A 15,228-nucleotide genomic window follows, 5' to 3' on the forward strand; every position below is an offset into this window, starting at 1 on the left:
TTGACAGAACAAGGTGGAGGGGCTGCTCTTGGCCAGCAGCTTCACATTAAAGTGCTGTTGAAGCATCTCCAACATTTCTGGAGCCCAGCTGGGCTGTGGGAGTTCTGGGCTGCTCCGCTCTTCCACACTGGTTATCATCCTTCATTTCTTCTGCACCTGACACCACGTGGTCTCTAGAAATCCCTCAGGGCTCAATAAATTCTGGAAGTGAGCCTCCTTAGTCTGCCTTTTTTCTCTCACCAGTGGGGACTCTACTCTGGCTTTCTTTTTCCTCCATCCAGCTGCAAAACTTTCGGGTGATTCGTGGGAATTTTCTATCAGTGAAGTTACTCCCAACTCCGACTGACTGACAGTTTCAGAAGGAATTCAAGGGGAGGGGAGAAGGGCAGGAAAACCATAGGATACCTCTGTAGAAACCAAGACTAGCGCAAAAGGGCTGCTAGAAATCTTGTTTTCATCACCCACAAATTCCCTGGTGCTGGAAAACGTACCCCGCTTTCCTGCCTTCTCCAATCTGCTGCAGGTTCCAACACGAGCAGGTCGCGCTGGGAAGGGCTGACTGTGCCAGGACTCGAGGGCCGCTGTGCCGGCACCGCCCTCCCCTCCCCACACGGACACATTGCAGCCCAGACAATGAAAACGGCTCCGTGTTTACCGACCATCCTGCTCCTCCCCGCTCCAACAGGGCCTCTGTGGCAGAGCCAGAGCTCTGCTGTTTACAAGCCCATCTGCTGCTGTTGCCTCCCCTCACCTGGAGCTCCAACGCTCCTTCGGGATATCGCTCGCCGTTGGGGTGGGAACTGCAAGGAGCAGCCGAGGATTTCAGGTGGTAAAGTGAGCAGCAGGAAGAGAGGAATACAAATCTGTTCTCATCTAAAGACCCTACAAATAATTAAAAAAAAAAAAAAAAAAAGAACCAGATGAAAGAGGAAATTCCAAAAAGCCAGTGATGTTTTTAGCTGCACAGCCATTCCAAGGACAGTTTTTCTCATATTTTCACGAGAATTTGAACATTTAGAACCAGAAGGGGAAAAGCACAAGCATTCCTGAAATTACCAAGCTTCCCTGAAATTACCATGATCCCTCTGGTCTCTGCAGTTTAAGGTCTCTACAGGAGCTACAAGCCTCCACTTTGCCCAAACCTGTGCTGCTAATGCGAGCTCTCCACACAGTTTAACTCAAGGCTACATTTTTCCAGGAGTCAGGGAGGACCCTTGGGAGTCAGAAAGAGATTGGGAATGTCTGCATGCCCTGAGGCCTTCAGTGGGGTGCCCAGAGATTGCCCTGCAACCCAGAGGTGCTGTCCTCACAGCCTGGGCCTGCAAGGGCTGCCACAGGCACTGGGGAGGCTTCTCTCTCCAGAAGCTGATGGATTCAAAGCACTCTCCGTATCCCAGCTCTTTGCCAGACAGCCAAGCACAGTGTGCAGCATGTCTGGGCAGGCTGCAGACACTGCCAGGCTCCTGCCAGGCAATGGGAAGCAGACAGGTTGTGGATCACGGACATGGTGTGGCTGGAGTGGGAACCGGGATCCCCACGGCTCTGTTGGGCCCCAGCCCTGCACTGCTGCGTCCCAGTCCTGCCTGCTCCCAGCTGCAGCCTCCCAGTGCAGTGTTGGTGTCTGGCTGGGGAAAGAAAACAGAAGTTGTTGCTGTTCCTGGGCCCTTCTCAGTCAGTGAAAATCAAAAGAGCCCAAAGAGCTGAACTGCCCCAATCACAAAACATCGGTGGCCAAAGTGTGTTTGCTCCCTCTCGTTCTGCCCTTCACACCTGGAGTTGTTATTCCAGCCAAGAACTGGCTAAAGGAGCGGCAGCAGCATTTGGAATGGTCTCTGCTGTGCCAGGGGCTCTGGAAGGGCCATCCTGGCCAGAGATCCCTGCCACTCCATGTGGGAGCGCAGATGGGGCATGTCACAAACAAACACCCACAGAAACTTCACCCTCTGTGTGTGGACAATGACTGAGGAGGAGCAGGAAGAACTGGAATGTGGAGAGGATGGATTCTCAGGGAGGAAAAGCCCTCCACATGTTCCTTCCACCTGTCCCTCTGCCAGCGGATCACAGTGGATCTGCTGCACCAGTTCTCAGCCAGGAATGTGCCCAGTTTAGGGAGGAACTGCTGTCCCACTTGGCAACTCCCTGGCCCTGCCCTACCAGCTCAGCACAACTGCACAGATCCCATCCCAAGTCTGGAGGCTGTTGGGAAGGGAGGCTGCATCTCCTGGGAGGGGAGGAGTGGCTGAGGCACCCACTGTGGCCAAGGCAGCTGCTCTGCCCCAACAACCCAGGATAACATTCCCTTGGCTCTGCAACACCAATGGCCCTTCCCCAAATGGTGTGTGGGTTGGGATTACCTCTTTTTGAGGACTTCATGGTGCAGAGTGCCAGCTGAAGATCCCAGATCTGCTCTGAGTGCTGAGTCAGTGCTGGTTCAGCTTCCTCAGCCCCAGCAGAACTCAGGTAAACTCCCTGATTCCCAGACACTCACAGTGGAGCCAGCAAGGTGCTGGGATGTCCTGAAAATGTAATACTCAGTGGGTGAGGGGAGAAAGACCAAAATTAGACTTTGCAAAAAGTTCCTGCCTCGTTCACTCCCAGGAATGGTTCTGTTTCAGCTGAACTGTTCCTTGGAGTAGCTGTGTCTAAACCCAGTGCTGCAGCTCTGGGGGCCTGGAGCGGGACCTCTGAGCACACATGCTCCTCATTAATGCTAATCCAGGAGCAGCAACGATGGAGAGCAGAACCTCGGAGAGGATTAAGTACACAGACACCGCCTCACGGGGCTGGGATGCAGGGAGGGATCCAACCTGAACCTCCTCCAAAACACGCACTCAGATCTGGTTGCTCTGGTTTGGACCCGACTCTGGCAAGATGGAAAGAGCTGAGGGAGATGGTGAAATAGAGGAGAAGGAAGAAAGGAAAACAGCCTGTTCTCTCGGCCCCCCAAAAAGCAGCGTTTCACCGCTGGGGCTCTCAGTGTGCACAACAAACTTGTCTCCCTTCCCTCACTCCCGCTTACATTGTTCACTTTCCTGCAAATTGTTTCCACATTCTGTATAAATAACCCCGGTGCCAGCGAGGGGGAGGGGGAGCGCGGGGAAGGGGTGGGAGAAAATCCAATGGCTTTGTTACTTTGGAGGAGAAGGTGGAGGATGGTGAGGAGCGTTGGAGCTGCAGCCCCGGCAGACGGAGCTGAGAGTTGCCATCGAGCTTGTGTTCAGACCTGGAGGAAGAAGAGTAAACAAGGGGGAGATTATATATAATTATAGACAATCATGTTGCCGGGGATAAACAGGAATCAAAAGCATGGAGGCACTGGAGTCTGGCACATCCCCAAGCACAGAACAGAAGCCAGCGAGAGGCAACGCGGCTGCAACGCGCTTCCCTTCGGGCCTGGTTTCACTTAGCTCAGGGCTGGGGGTTTTTTTCCTCTCTTTTTGGCTGGAGGCATTCCCCCATAAAGAGAGGAGCCCATCCAATGGGAAACAGAAGCCAAACTGAAGTCAGCAGAATCCTTGTCTGTGACATTAATAGATTATTACCCTGTGAGAAACGTCAGAAACATTTGGAAAAGATACAGCCCGCTGAGGTCAGCAGGAACAACAACAACAGGAATTTCTGAACAAAAATGGCTTTAGAAACTCCAGAGGCTGTGCTGGAGTGTCCCGTGGGCAGTTCCTCCTTGGCAGATTGTAGAGGGGGAGCTGCAGCTTCGGGTGGCACTTGGGTCCTGCTCATGGCTCCCGAGGATCCAAGGTTTGCAAAGGGGCACAGAGGGGAAACAGAGGAACAAACAAAGCCAAGGAGCACAAGAGAAATAAAGGCAGATGGCCCATAAGGGCTGTGTTGTGGCTTTTTAAAGGAGGACTTGGGGGGATTTAAAAAAGAGAAATTAAAGTCACCTCCTTCATCCTTCTTTTCCCTCCCTTGAAGGCTCTGGAGAGTTACAGGGAGGGAACAAAGGACGGCAACCTCGGCCGGTGACAGAAGGAGGGTTGTGCAGCAAGGCACTGTGCAGAGCTCTCCCAGGCACTGTTTGAAATCCAAACAGCTTCCAGCCCACTGAATGCTTAAGCCATTTTCCTGATCTCTCAGCTGTTCTTCATTGAGAACACAAGCAGGTACTTCAAAGGAAGAAAGCAGAGAGGAAAAATAAACATATAGTAGGAATAACCAAACCTGTGTTTAGAATCTGTGTAACAGCAGGGGAAGCAGGGTATGCACACAGGCTCCTCCACCTTCTCCCTCTCAGTACAGGTGCTCTAAAAGAAAAGCGATTTTTAAAGGGAAATGATATTTACTCTATGAGAACAGTGTCACAGTTTGGTGAATGATATCACCTGCCTACCTTGGTTAATAGTACCTGGTGTATTTTCTGTGAATTCCTCATTGTGGGCGTTTTTCCTCTGGGATTTCTTATGTTGACAAGCCCTTCATCAGAGGGGGTACCTGTGTGTGGACATGCATGTGCATAAGTGCAAGATCTCTCTATTGGCCATGTAGAAACTGTTCAGGTATCACAGATGAAGTTGGTCTAAGCATAAAACATCTCAAATCTGATGGAAATAGATCAGAAAGAGCAGAGGGAAATAACTAGAAAATACAGGAATGGGTTAAAAAAGCCATTTGGGGTCCAATCCTTATCTACTCTAAATTCACATGGACTCTGTGAGGTAATATTTAAGCCATCTACTCCCACGCCAAGTTACAGCAGCTCCTTCCAAACATCCCAGACAGTGCAGAGAACCAAGAATAAAAACAAGATAACACAGCGATAGCAGAAATAAGCCGAGCGTGTCCTCTGACCACGTGCCCGTGAGCCACGTGGGGCAGACACAGTGTCAGCAGTTGAGCAACACGGTGAGAGAGTAGATCTGGACAGATGAGATCCACTTCACTTTCTCTTTCATTTATACCTGACCAAGAAGGGGGAAGGAGCCAGAGCTCTTGTCCTGATGTTCTGTCAAAAATGAAATGAGGTTACTGGTCTCCTGCAAGCGCCGATGAACATCAATCACAAAATCCTCATCGAGGCACAAAACACAGTCCCTCGGTGTTATTAGACAGCAAGAATTAGAAGTTTATCAAGCTGGAAAGAGCAGATCCTCGAGGGAGAATGGATTTCATAAGCAAGCAGCAAATCCTTCTCCAGGCACCTCGGCGCGACTTGCGAGGCAGCGAGAAAATGAAAAGAGCTCCTCCCTAGGGAGAAACACCCAGGAGTGCTCCCAGCAGGCTCCTCAGCAAAGGCCCTGGGCGGGATAGGGTGTCAATCCTTCCTCGCCTCTTCCTGCTTTCCCGAAGCAAAGGGGGAAAAAAGACAGGGGAAACAAAACAGAGAATGATATTTGCATTGCTGCTTATTTTTGCCCTGCAAAACAAATCTGTATGTGCTGGAGAAAAGGTTTCCACGGGCTTGTCACAAAACCTCTGCAGTTGAGTATGTCAGTCCTGGCTTAGGACAGGCTGGAGGCAGGAATATCAGCCTGACACATCACACAGAGGTGCATCCCCAGAGCTCTCCAAGGACCCAGGGCTGGAACAGCTGCTGCTGAAGGTCGGCAGAGGCAAAACCCAACTGCATTTCACTCTGGTAATCCCAATTTGGATATTGGAACTTGACCATGGGGAATGAAAACAGGACTGAAGCATTTCTTTATTCCAAGCCTTCCTGGCTGCCTCGGGGCGCTGGCCTGCGAGTCCCACTCCTGGAACACCCAACGACGGAGGGACGCAGAGCAATGAGGGGTTTGCCCCAGCTCCTCGCCAGTGGTGCTGGAAACCCTTGTACTCCCAGTCCCAGAGACCACTGTCATGCCCTAAAATGTCCAAGTGCACGGAGAGAGAGGGGACAGGTCAGTGTTGGGACCACTGGATGCGGGAGACTTGGGGATGAGCTGCACCATCACCAACTGCACTCCTAGTCACCAGGGCCCTCTCCAAGTCCCCATGTCCTGCTTAGATTCTCAGGAGGCAGATGTTTAAAACTGCCACCCAGAAAACATGCTTCCCTGCCACTGTTCACATGCTGACACCCCTTACACATCCACTTTGGAAATAAATATTTCCATTTTTATTAAATAACCCACGGCATCGACAGGCAGGGGTGAGCACAGCCCTCCAGGCCAGAGCTGCTGGGCACAGGCACCCTCCAATATGCTGCTGGAACGAAGGCAGCAGGGGAACACAACGTTTTGTTTAATGAAAAAAAGCCCTGCTTCGAGCTTCTGAAGGGTTATTATAAGCTGTGGTGTGATGGAACTCGAGACATAAGTCTCTTTATATTTAATAATACATGTTATCGATCTTTTCCTGCGGAGAAACTTCAATGAACACCTTTTTTTTTGTTTAAATCTTTTGTTGCGGATATTGATTATTCACTGAAAATCTAAGCCCCAAAGATGTGGCCAAATGATTTTACAAAAAAAATCCCTCTGATTTCTGCACCAAAGCAGACGTTTCCAAACGGGACAACCCTTTTGCTGTGCAGGATCACAGCGCTGACGGTGAGTTTATAATTAGCCCATACAAATGCATATGCAAATGCACATAACTGCATTTCAGAGGGAACTGCTCAGCCCCTAAAGCAAAAATGCAGCTACAATGGGAGCTAGAGAAATGCAGCAAGTATTCTGATCTTAGCAGATCATTAAAGCAGATTAATCAAACTTAATTTATTACCCAGGTTCCCAAACTGCCCACAAAGAGGCTCCCACAATAGCCCACTTGAAGGGCTGTGACATCCAAGCCCTGTCTGCTGAGGAGGCACCACTCCCTTTACTAGCAAATCGCTTTCTCACAGAGAAGATCCACCAGCCAATGACTCAAACACCTGTGCTTTTATACCTGATGCAACATGAAGGTGCCATCGTTTAAAACACGTAGTTATGCTTCTTTAAAATGCCAGATCCCCTCCTGCATCCTGGCTGTACCGCAGGTCTGATGGGATTTATTCTCCGAGCCGGAGGGGGTGGTGAAGCAGATCAGAAGACGGGGATTGAGATGCACGTGAGACAGAAGGAGGCAAAGAGAGAGAAAGGAAAGAAGACAGATCAATTAAAGATCTGATCCCGGTGAGGAAACAAGCCCAAATATGTCCCTAAAGTTCCCGCCGCCGGCCCACAGGCGTTAGCAATGGCAAAGGGAGGGACGCGGTGCTCTGTGGCAGGAGCCCAGCCCCTGTTACAGGGCCGGGGCACAAATCCCCAGATTACAATAAGGCAGCTTGAAGGTGACAGATTCCATTGTTGAAGGTGATAAAATTCCACGTGCGCGCTGCAAAACAAGGGCTGGAGCTGAGCCCGCGGACAGGGAGGCAGCGCCCCGGGCAGCGCGGTGGGAGGGTTCTCCTGCTCGCCTCGCCCTGGAAATCACGGGAGAAGCGCCCGGGTGCCCGAGGTGGGTGACAGGTTTGCTCTTGCCTGATACGGCGCAGGTGAGCCGCTGTTTGGGAGCAGAGCCTCTGTGCTCCCACTCGTGCCGTGGGATGTGGCAGCGATGCCGGAGAGCGGCGATTCCTGGGAAGGGGTAACACAGCACAGGGCACAGGGCAGGAGAGGGGAGGGAGAGCCAGGCAGGATCCTGCAGGATGCACGCGAGCAAATTGCTCACTGCACCTTCTCCTGCTCATGTTTTGCTAGAGTGCTCTCCCCCAGCTCCCTCAGATCTCCCATGGGGGTCACACCAGCACGGGCCCATCATGAACGAGCTGTCCCAAAAGCTTCAGGCTTTGTTTTCCAAGAGAACCCCCAAGGCTGTTACACAGAGAAAACAAGGATCGAGCAAAAGCCTGACCTTCACTGTCCTTCACTCTTTGTGCCCACTTTGCTGCAGAGGCTCTGTGGAAGGGCTCGGCAAGGACAGGTACTGACTCCTGGTCACACAGAGGGGCAGCTTGGTCTGCCCCAACCAGGCTGCTTGAAATGCAGGAAAGACTCAGCAACAGGGACGTGAAAACAACAGGAAAATCAAAGCCTGGGACTAAAGGAGCAATTAGACGAGCCTCGGAATATATTTGAGTCAAATCAATCCATACAAGAATTTCAGTCACGGTGTGCTGGTGCCCACACTACTCCCTCCCTCCCTTCCTCTTCCCCCCCCCCAACCCAGGCTCAGATCCAGCCTCTCTGTCTGCTTCATCAGAATATGCACGAAGTGCAGTGACAACACGTCTCCTAAGATGCTTTATCAGTTTTGCAAAGTCCCAGTTCAGCCTCCTCTTGTGGATCCATTTACATATTGATGTATTTATTCCCCTCTCTCCAGGCAGGCCCCATGAGATTAAAATATTTTATTTACAAAGACATTGGGGTTGCAGCTCCTAACAATTAATTCAGCAGGATGGAACTTTGCCTGTGCTCTCAGATTGATGTGTGATCAGAGTGATCGGCCCCGTCAGCGATTCGGGCTCAGCCGGGGCAGGACTGGCTACACCCCATCCCTACAAACCAGTCAATAGCAAAATGAATTGGGGTGGTGGGAGGACCAATATGCAGAAGGGAAAGATAATGAGGCAGCAGAAGGAGTGATGGATAAAACCTGGAGGAGAAACTTTGCCAAGAGGGCTCACCTTCAAAGGCTGGTGCTTGAGTGGTTTGTGCCTCGTGGGGACTCGCAGGCTCTCGGGAGCTGCCCCTGCTCCATCTCACCCATCCAAGTGAGGTGCACGAGGCTGCAGCACGTGTTCCCGCTGGATTCTCTGCCTCCCACCGGGTGGAACAGGTCCATCAGAGCACTTCAGGCTCCCTGAAACACAGGAGCTGAAAAGTCACCTGCCTGTTCAGCCCAGTATAAATCTGGCACACTATTGCCTCTCCCTGACAGCAACCTCGTGCGGCGCCGCCGTTCTTCCCAGTGCCTCTGACATTTCAAAATTATATTTAGAGACCTGGGTGGGAATTTAGTCCTGAAGTTTTCTGCTGCACACTGTCATATAAATATTCCGCCCCGCCGGCCGTTGGGTCTGTCGGTGCGGAGCGAGCCCGCGCCGGTGCCTCTAATTAACGGGCTGAGGCAGCCCAAGGAAGGGCACCAAACACTGGTGGAACCCTCTTAAAAGTCAGCACGTGTCTCCCTATTAATTCTCACCCTGATCTTTTGCATGGCACTATCGCCAGGCTAATTAATCACCGGTGCGAGCTCCAGCATTAATTGGAACAATGAATCATTTTTTTTGTCTGTTCCTGGCCACTTTCAGCCTATAGGAATGTGGGTACTGCCGTTCCTGTAATAATTATTATAAATATAAAGCCAGCAGCACACACTGCATTTGGTAGGCATTAAAAAAGACGTGGTATTTGGCCTGGAGCATTAACAATCTGGTGCGTGTTCAGGGGAGTGATGGATGCAGCTCTCTGACAGTCTGGAAATGTGCTCCCTGAATCACCTTAATTCAGGACACTTTATGAAGGTGTTGGGGAAAGCAAAGGTTTTAGGAATCCAGTGTCTGGATCAACAGGCTTCGGCAGGTCTTGGCCACTCGTGGCTTGTTGGGACTTCCAAAGTGCCCAGGGATGGGAACACGTCTCTGGGTACTGCAAGAGGGGGAGGAAAAGCTGCTGACAGTGCTGCTCTCACAGATCAGATTATAAATGTCTGAAGTGACTCAGGTGATCCTGTGCCCTGCCCAGAACAGTGGGCATGTGCCCTGCTCCATGCACAGTGCCTGGCTGGGATGTGGGAATGAGGGGCTCAGTACACCGTCAGGGTTCAGTCTCTGTGTCAGGCTGGACACTCCAGAAGAAGCTTCAGGTGCTGGGGAAAACAAAGCCATAGAGAACAAAACAGAGCTTTTTAGGGAGGAAACAAAAGCTAAAATGTGAACAGCTATAAACCCTCAGTCTGTCACCCAAAGGACAGTAAATATTCCCTTTCCTTGCCAGCCGGGGGGCTGAGGAGGAGAAGTGGCTGAAGGAGAGCTCAAGGTGAGGCCCGTTATTTACTGCAGCTGATGAATAAGCAAACCAACCCCCACACGGTGTTTGCCTACAGGACAGGAAAAGCTCACGAGTGTTCAGCAGGCTGGTTACTTTTCCCCTCCTGGGGTGTGTTTTACACCCTCTTCCAGCAAGACACAGTACCACTATTAATTGTTCACACACACAAAACACATGGAATTCTCCTTTACCTCCACTCAGACCCAGCAGACCAAGTGGGGGAGGGCTGGAAAAGTCACCTACCAAGACAGAGGTGGGGAGAATAATGTAAAAAAAGATCCAAAAGGATTTGTGTTGGGTTTTAAAAAAACGTAATACACTTCTCTGCGCCAGTGTAAAAGCACAGGCTTGTTTGAAGTTCCAAGGGAAGGCGGGAGCACGGGGCAGGAATTGGCAGGCTCTGATCTGGCTGCTTTTCCTTATTATGAGAAAATACACTCTGGTCTCCTTGTGCAAGGGTATGAATTCTTCATCTCATATTGTGTTTGCACAGAAGCGTGAAATACATCCCGAGCACGGGTCCCGTCCCCAGCGCACAATGCGAGAACAACGAGGGCACTGAGAGCGGGGACGCTGCTCTTGCAGGGCCCGGCTCTGCCCGGCATTCACCACATCCACGGGGCTCAGAGGGAAAACCCGAGGCACGTACTTCCTCCCCGAGGCTCGGGGGCCCTGGGCTGCGAGCTGTGTCCCTGTGGGAAGCTCCCGCCTTCCCCTCTGTAAATGTTCCCCCCGCTGCCGCTGAATCACCAAATAATCGGGAGACCCGTGGGAAGGGAATTAAAGGGTGGTTATCACGCTGCCGTGTTCTGCTCACTTTATTTGTTTTAAATGACCATGAAAGCAAAGCGGGGAGAAAGAAAACACACAAGTGGAAACTTAATTGAGCTGCTGAAATGTCTTTAAAGGAGCATTATGGGCTGGAATGCGGCGCCTCGGCTCGCACTGGTGGCATTTGCTCACATGAGTGGGCAGCTGATGAGGCAGTTCAGGGGGACCCTTTCTCTAAGAGAGCTGTACCTCTCACTGCGGGTCTGGAGCACGGAACAAGCAATGACACCCAGCTCTGGGGTGCCTGCACATCCCAAAAATGGGCAGGAGGGGACCAGTCCCCCAGCACCCAGCGTCGTGTTGGGCTACAAGGGTCTGAGTCTCTGTTTCGTGGCAGGGGAATAGCCAAGACCATGCTGGGTTACAGCTTTTCCAATGGAGTAACAAAGACTATCTGCCCTGGCTACATCTCCCCCAGAAGCTCCACTTCTGGGCAGGAGGAAGGGGGAACCCGCTCTATTCCTGATAGGCACCAAAGGCTCCTCAGGCACAAGGTGACAAAACCAGCTGAAGCCACAAAGTGGCCTTGGTTAGATGGTGTCTCAGTGTGGAGGCTTGGGAAGGGCTCACAGAGGGGCCAAAGAGCCCACAGAGGATCTGTGGGCAGGAGAGCACTCACAGAGCTGGGCAGCAGCTGGAACAGGACAGGAGAGCAACCAGAGGGACAGGATTGCCACAGGAACAGGAGGGAACTTCCCATGGAGGTAGGCAGCAAAACCAGACCAAAATGTGGGGAGAAGATCCTGGCAGAGAAGGGGGAGGAACTGCCCCGACCAACTGGCTGGAGCTGGAATGTAGGAGACAGGGAGCAAAGGAAAGCCAAGATGTGGAAGGGCAGGTACCACAACTGAGCACAAACCAAGCCACCCACACCCACGGGAGCAGTCAGGGTGGGACCATGTGGGAAAAGGGGGCTCAAGAGATCCAGTGTGGGAGCCCAGGGATCTGACAGGGAACCTGCTGGACCTGCTGGAGCAGCCACAACTCGTGCTAATCTCTGAATGGAACAGAAATTGCCTCTGGCTTGTTACACCCGATTTTATTATGAGTTCAATGTGCACTGAAGTAAAAAAAATGGGTCCCTCTCTAGTCAATCTTCTGCTGGATCTTAAAATCCTCTGACTTGCAGGAAACTATCAAAAATCCCTGTATTTTCATGCCTAAGTTCTGAGTCCTGTGCAAATGCAAACAAAGGCAAAGGGGAGAAGGGAGAGCTGAGCTCCTCTGCCCTGCCATGTGCATCCCTCTGACCCTGGCCAGGCCCTGCACAAAGCAATGGATCAGCTCCTTTCTGATCCCTTTGTCCAGTCTCTTCCCCATTCATGGGCCGGCTCCAGCCCGGGAGCAGTTTTTAGGATGCCCTGGCTCCTGCTCAGCTCCTTCTGCCCCTGTTTCCATACTGATGTTTCTTCAGGTGCCTTCCAAGCCCAGGAAATCCCACAAGCCTGGTGTTCTGAACTCCAGGCAGGCAGCAAGGGTGAGGTGAGGGTACACATCCCACTTTGGCTGGGAAGATAATTAAAAGGGCAGTCAGGGATGGGAAGGGGGATGGAGACCTTCCTCTGCACCTCCTGCTCTGCTGGCTCTCACTAGGTCAGCACTTTCTGGGAATTGCTGCGTTGCCAGATGTTGATTGGGCATCTGACAGGAGATGAATAAAGCCAATAAAGCTCTTATTTCTGGCTATAAAAACAATAATGAAAAGCAGACAGGGATGGGGGATAGGCTGCCCAAGGCTTTCCCAGGCCACACTGAGCTGAGTGTAGCAGGAGCTGCCTTCCCTAATTTCCTCCTGCCTGTAAGCCATGAGCAATAGCCCCGAAATGAAGCAGTTGGATGATATTGTGTACGGTCAGAATTCCTTGATTCCTGTCAAAGGGACTCTGTTTTGTTTATTTTGCATGGCCTTTTCCCACTGGCAGTGCCAAGCTCCCCAGCCAACCCCACTGTGAGATCAGGACTCAAGACCCAGGCTCTGCAAACCAGAGCAGCTCCTGTGTCTCTGTGAAGGCCAAGTCACCTCCTGCTCATAATGACTGTTCTGCCTCCAGCTCTGCACGGGGCAGCTGCTGTTCCTGTGCCAAAGGCTGCCCTGATTCCCGGGCCTCTCTCCCAGAGGCACAGACATGCCCGTGCTTTCAGCTCCTGTGCAGCTAAAGACCAAGTTCTGAATATCAACCACTTCCTTCGTGCTCTGCTGTACCAGCCTGGGGATATTTGGCCAGATCTGAGATTTTGGGATGCATTTCTGCATAGAGATTTGCCACACAGCTACTGGCACAAGAGCTGTCCTTGTCCTGACCACCAACAGTGACACCTCTCCTCTTGGGAAGTGCTGCAAAAGGGGCAGATCACAGAATCCTAGAACCACAAAATCACGGAATCCCAGAATCACAGACTGGTTTGGGTTGAAAGGACCTTAAAGCTCATCTTGTTCCACCCCCTGCCATGAGCAGGGACACCTTCCACTAGCCCAGGTTGCTCCAAGCCCTGTCCAGCCTGGCCTTGGACACTTGCAGGGATGGGGCAGCCACAGCTTCTCTGGGCAACCTGTGCCAGGGCCTCACCACCCTCAGAGCCAAGAACTTCTTCCCCATATCCCACCTAAACCTCTGCCAGTGTGAAGCCAGATTCTACAACACCCACATTTCCCAAAGCCTGGGATTTGGGATTTAGAGGGTGAAGGGGATATTTATAAACAATTCCCTGGGTTTGTAACCTCATAACCTGTGATCTAAATGAGCTCCTGGGCTGCACCCTTTAGAGGTCCTAAACAACCCATAAAAAGGGTTGTTGGTGGCAAAGGTATCATTTTGTGGCAATCTTCCTGCCCCACTGGTGCCTGCACTGCTGTGCTGGGAATGCACTGACCTGTGCACACCTGGACTGGCTCTGGGTAAGCCTGCAGATCCACCTCACTGCATGGCAATCAGAGCAGCCCTGCTCCCTGCCGGGTTCAGTGCCAGGTTGGCAACTGAAAAGAAACATCCCAAATGTGCATTAAGAGTTTTTGAGGTGGGCACCCCCACAAGGACAGTGTCCAGCCTGGCTGTCACACGATGGCATGAGGCAAAGGTGCACGACTGTGGTGAGCTGCAGCCCAGATCAGCTCCCAGCCACCTCATAAAGCCAGGAACAGGAGCTCTTCTGAAACAACACCACCTTCAGCCCAGAAACTGCTGCAGTCCACATGGGAAACCCTTCTGCTGGACCTTGGGAGGCCAAGGAGTTAGTTCCTGATCCAAAAACCAATGAGCTGCCTCCACCCCACAGGGCATGACCTGGTTACACTTGTGCAAACACCTGGCACCAGCAGTGACACACACACCTATGCATTTAACACCTCTGGCTTCCCAAACCTTAACCTCAGTTGCCAGCAGAATGGGCTGGGAATATATATTTAAGGTGGAAAGCATTCCTGGAAACTGGCTGTTCTTCAAAGGCATATTTACTGGATGTTCCAATAGCCACAACTCAATAAACATACAGCAATATTACACTGGGTAAAAATGCCTGGGATAAAAGGAGAGAGAAACTCCCAGTACCGTTCTCTTCAATATTTTTATCAATGATCTAAATGACTCTGTATAAATCCTTGTTGTGGGGAGGTTTGCAGATGCCAACAAGATTGGTGGGAGGGGAACAAGAAGCAGGACTGGACTATCAATACACTGGGATCTGACATGACTGAGACTTGGCCACGTGCCAGTGAAACATGATTTAAAAAGTCAAATGCAAGGTAAGACATCTGAAACCAGAAATGCAGGTTACACTCACAGGATGCTGCCTCAGAAAGGAATTGTTTGGAAAAGAACTTGGAAAACATCACAGGGATCTGCTGTAGCCCTAAAGCTGCCACAAAGGGGGGACTCTGATCCCTGGGTGTTTAGAAGGGACAATGGATGATCCCTTCTGGCACACAGCTCCAGGCTGAGTTCTTTCCTTCAGGTTGAGTTCTTTCCTTCATGGAGAAAGAGAAAACACAGGAGCAGCTCAGCAAAGCTGGGGAATGGAGGCTGTCCTGTGGCTCCTGAAGGAGCCCAAGGCTGTTGGCTTGTCCAGGATGTGACTGAGGCAGGATCTGGTCACTGCTACAGGCACTGATACGGGGGATGGCAATTGCTGGAGAGGGCTTTGGGGAACAGTGATTGCACATTTAACCTTGAAGCAAAAACCTGACAGAAACAGCTGTGCAGGCTGTGCAGCACTGGAAGAGTCTGCCAGGGAGCCAGGTGAAATGATGGGGTTTGGTGTTTTCCAGAAGATGCTCTTTAATTCACCTTCCGGAAAAATTATCCAAGTGGTTGGTTAGACTACATGTGGCTGTAGGAATCCCTGGACTGCTAGACTGGAGTCTAGTCCTTGCACAGATTGTTTGGAGCAGGCATCTCTTTGTACCTGAAGGAATGGAGGAAGTGCTGTGGAACGGCTCGGGCAGCCTGAAAGACTTTTCCTGGCTGCC

At 51.5% G+C, this 15,228-nt stretch overlaps 2 long non-coding RNA genes across 3 annotated transcripts in view; both read right to left on the reverse strand.

Moving 5' to 3' along the window:
• Positions 1–747: 747 nt before the first annotated feature.
• LOC127475105 (uncharacterized) lies at positions 748–8,718 on the reverse strand. Of its 2 annotated transcripts, none has more exons than XR_007906089.1 (5): positions 8,570–8,718; positions 4,364–4,449; positions 4,180–4,262; positions 2,355–3,223; positions 748–882 (listed from the first exon to the last, which is right to left on the reverse strand). It is a non-coding gene; the product is annotated as an uncharacterized LOC127475105 (long non-coding RNA). The 2 variants fall into 2 exon arrangements; XR_007906088.1 differs by lacking the exon at positions 8,570–8,718 and adding an exon at positions 6,847–8,072.
• A 938-nt stretch (positions 8,719–9,656) lies between these two features.
• LOC127475107 (uncharacterized) overlaps positions 9,657–15,228 on the reverse strand; it is a 49,886-nt gene continuing 44,314 nt past the window's right edge. The window contains exon 5 of the long non-coding RNA XR_007906092.1: positions 9,657–9,753. This is a non-coding gene — a long non-coding RNA (uncharacterized LOC127475107). The remainder of the gene's footprint in view (positions 9,754–15,228) is intronic.

The sequence above is a fragment of the Manacus candei genome, unplaced genomic scaffold (genome assembly GCF_025592945.1).
Source record: "Manacus candei isolate 608988 ecotype Guabito, Panama unplaced genomic scaffold, ASM2559294v1 h1tg000046l, whole genome shotgun sequence".
Lineage (NCBI taxonomy): Eukaryota > Metazoa > Chordata > Aves > Passeriformes > Pipridae > Manacus > Manacus candei.